The 4,127-nt window shown below is 40.6% G+C and overlaps 1 pseudogene; it reads left to right on the forward strand.

Annotated features, from left to right (window-relative positions):
• Positions 1–2,079: 2,079 nt before the first annotated feature.
• Positions 2,080–3,896, forward strand: LOC147633832 (3-ketoacyl-CoA synthase 11 pseudogene; annotated as a pseudogene).
• The last annotated feature ends 231 nt before the right edge of the window (positions 3,897–4,127 follow it).

The following is a 4,127-nucleotide window of genomic DNA, read 5'->3' on the forward strand; positions in this document are numbered from 1 at the left end:
ACATATAAGAAAGTCGTCAATAATGGTGATGTGACTTAGAGATGTAAATATTGTGATAAATCTTATGTAGAATGTACTTAGGTCTCTCTTTATAAAGGGAAGGAGATACAATGTTGTCTCAGCAAAAGGAACTTTACACGTGGAAGAAATATGAGAGACATAAGCATGGGGAGATAATTCAAAAATGGTTTTCTCCTAGCACTTTTTCAAACCAAAAAGTAAAAGAGAAGGATTATAATGATTGGTAAAGTCTTCGTTCTCAGAGATTGTTTAGTGAGAGAGGTGAATTATAATGATTAGTAAAGCCTAAATTTCTAATGTGAAGGTTGTAGTAGGCCTAGATATTATTAAGCTTAAATTTCTAATGTGAAGGTTGTAGTAGGTTAGATGTTATTTAGTCTTCTAATTGATTTGACAATCCTTTTATATGAAGTTTTCATGAGAATATATACCTTTAAAAGGCGGGTTGAAAATCCCATCTATCATCCTCAAATACAAAAGAAGATTTTCCCCAAGATATCTGATATCCTATCTGAATGCAGGCTTCAACCATAACTTCAATGGTACATCCTCTTGGTGACTGTTTTTCAGAATCACCCCTTTCTTCGACTCTAAAAAAACACCCCTTTCTTGGACCAAATTTGCTAAATAGTGATGTAATGATGTTATATATATATATATATATGTATGTATGTATGTATGTATATATAGGTTTAAAAAAAAGGCCGGTTGAAAATTAAATCTCTTTTAGAAAAGGCCATTGAAAATTAAATCTGTGGCAGAATTGGTTGGCCTATCGCATAATTGGTTGTGATAAAACATCGCATAATTGGTAGATGTGCGATCGGCACGTAAATTGCTGCACGTGCACGGTTAAAACTTTAGTTTAAATGGAATCAACTTTAGTTTAAATGCAATCTACTTTACAGCTGCACCCTGCTTAATGGATAGCGGTAGATTGTGGCAGCTTAATAGATAGCGGCACTTGCACACATGTTGGTGCTGTAACCGTAACGTGTACTATTATTATTTTTTCAACATATCCTCAAATTTTAGCCCGGACCAGGCCCGAAACTTCAATGGGCATCAAATGCCATTTTATTTTTTTATTTTTTTTATTTTTTAGTTAAAACAGTAGAATATATCAAATGCCATTTTAGCCTTCACTTCAAGGCTACCACTAAAAAATAAAAAAGAAACTTACAAATAAAGGACATAAAAGCAAAGTTTTCTTTTATAGTTTCCTTCACACTAAGGCCCTAGCACTTCGATTTTGAAGTCTAGGGTAGGGTTGGCCGCATGTCATGCATCCTTCTGAAGGTCAGTTGAAGAGAAAAAAACTCAATTTGGAACAAGCATTTTTTTCATAGTTTCATTCAATTATTGTTATTTCTATTTTTTGAAAAATTGGAGGTGATATTTTTCCTCCTCTCAAGGTGAGGTGGGTTCTTACAAAGTTTTTTTTTTTAATGCAAAGAAATTTATATTAAGTATCAAAATAGATACAGCACCTTAAGGTGAACACTGGAACTAAACCCATGTTTTTCTCCAACCTTGCCTTCAAGATAAACCGGTTCATATTTAACAAATGCACAGGTTCACCTGTTTTACAGCTAAAATTTCAAAATTTTAAATCTTTAAATTAAAAACAATACAATATTACAACCTATTTTTCTCAATTTGAGTAGTGAGAGTAATACTAAAGGATGGTTTTTTTCTAACATTGCACCCGTGTCTTTTGAGAGTGCTCCTTCCCTTAGCCCAACCTTACCTCACTAGTCATGAGGGTTTAGGGTACTAGCCGGATTGGCTCTCTCAAAAAAAATCCTTCTTAATAAGATTTAGTTACAGGAAAGTGAAAATATCTGCTCTCAAAACGTCACTCTTATTAATAAGATTTAGTTACAAAAAAATACAATATTTTGTTAAAAAAATGAAAATATTGCATGTGGTAGCACATGCAGAAGTTGCGCAAAAGAGAGAGAAAAAAAGGCACCCTTTTTAAATTAGAAAAAAAAATACGTATTATATTGAGGTAACTCCAAAGAGTTGCAACCTATCCCACACTTGTCACGGGTGTGTGTGTGTTGCTCCCATATTGAGGTAGCACGGGTGTGTGTGTTGCTTCCACATTGGTCATGAAGATCAAGCATGGATATCCTCACTTGTCAAGGTTTAGGGTAGATTACCTTGACCTAATCCAGCATGCGCCCATGTACGTCGTGCTGCTGGTTTCAGCCCCTATGATATTGAAGGGGAGCCTGAGGTGTGCAGTCCAGGCTAGAGCTATAGCTGGGGATCGTGAGCTTCAAAACGACCTTGTCACCGTTGTGCTCATGGGCTCTATCGTTCTCGTGTATGGGATCATCGTGCACTTCATGTCAAGGCCCTTCCCTGTCTACATGCTAGACTTCTGCTGCTATAAACCTCTCGACAAGGATGAGTGCAAGTGCAGCTTTTCCGAGATAATGAGGAAAGCCAGAGCAAGTGGGAGTTTCAGCGAGGAGAGCCTGGATTTCCAGCGCAAGGTCCTTGAACGCTCCGGCCTGGGTGATGAGACCTACGGGCCGCCGGCGATGTTGCGTGAACCCCCTGACATTAGCATGGGCGGAGCTCGCCTAGAAGCAGAGATGGTGATGTTCGGTGCCCTTGATGAGCTCTTTGCCCAGACAGGGGTGCAGCCCCAGGATGTTGACATTCTTGTTGTCAACTGCGGCCTCTTCGGCCCCTCCCCGTCTCTCTGCTCCGTCATTATCAACCACTACAGCATGCGGGAGAGCGTCCAGAGCTTCAATCTGGTGGGCATGGGATGCAGCGCCGGCGTCATCTCTATCGACTTGGCCAAGCGTCTACTGCAAGTGCGAAGAGACAGCCTAGCGCTGGTGATGATCATGGAGAATATCACACTGAGCGGCTACACGGGGAACGATAGGTCGAAGCTGCTGCCCAACTGCATCTTCCGCATGGGCGGAGCCGCCGTTTTGCTCTCTAACCGAAGCTCCACCAGGCGGAGCGCGAAGTACAAGCTGATGCACTGCGTGAGAACCCACATGGGAGCTGATGATGCAGCATACAAATGCGTATTCCAAGAGGAAGACTCCGAGGGCAAGGTGGGTGTTACCCTCTCGAAAGAGCTCAAAGTATTTGCTGCAACACTCCTCAGCGTTCACATCACCACGCTAGGCCCGCTCGTCCTTCCCCTTTCACAACAAATCTTCTTCGCTGCTGCCTTCTTGATCAGGAAGCTCGGTGTCGCGAGCGTAAAACCTCACGTCCCTGACTTCAAGCTTGCATTCGAGCATTTCTGCGTCCATGCAGGTGGTAAAGCTGTTCTGGACAGCGTGGAGAAGAGTCTGAGCTTAACACAGTGGCACATGGAGCCTTCTCGGATGACCCTCTACAGGTTCGGCAACACCTCCAGCAGCTCTCCCTGGTATGAGCTCGCTTACATTGAAGCCAAAGGGAGAGTGAAGAAAGGAGAGAGGGTGTGGCAAATAAGCTTTGGGGCTGGCTTCAAATGCAATAGCGCCGTGTGGAGGTCCGTCAGATCAATCGAGCGCAAAGGCACCCATAACGTATGGTCGGACTTTATTGATGATTTTCCCGTTGCGGTTCCCGTCATAAGAAAGATAGACTAGTCTAAGTACCATCTCCCCACCTCCTTCTCCCTTCTTGCTCTTTTGAGCTCCATATTGCTTCTTCCATGCTCATCATTTCGGATTTTTAACTATTGCTTTGATTGTACCTTACAAGATGTTATGGATGCTACGAATGTAATTCTGAAATTTATTGATAGATACCTGTAGGTATGTGTGTATTTGTAATAAGAAGGGTATGAGGGACCCTCATGTAATAAAAATGGTCCAACTTTTTTATTAAAAAAAGAAATTTATTGATATGTTTGCTATTGAAATTTATTGATATGTCTTTGGGCCATGTATTTTCTACCGATTAAAAACATACACGTTTTTTATGGATGTCTTTTTGAAGATAAAGTTATTTTACCATTTTATGCTATCTTTTTATAAAATTTCAAAACTATAAGCTTACTAGGTGTAACTCAAACTTTTATTATAGGTGGATGCATGCTAACCAATAATTATTCATGAGGATTTTCATAGAGTTTA

Source organism: Cibotium barometz, chromosome 11, assembly GCF_041138505.1.
Source record: "Cibotium barometz isolate CiBa-2024 chromosome 11, ASM4113850v1, whole genome shotgun sequence".
Classification (NCBI taxonomy): Eukaryota; Viridiplantae; Streptophyta; class Polypodiopsida; order Cyatheales; family Cibotiaceae; genus Cibotium; species Cibotium barometz.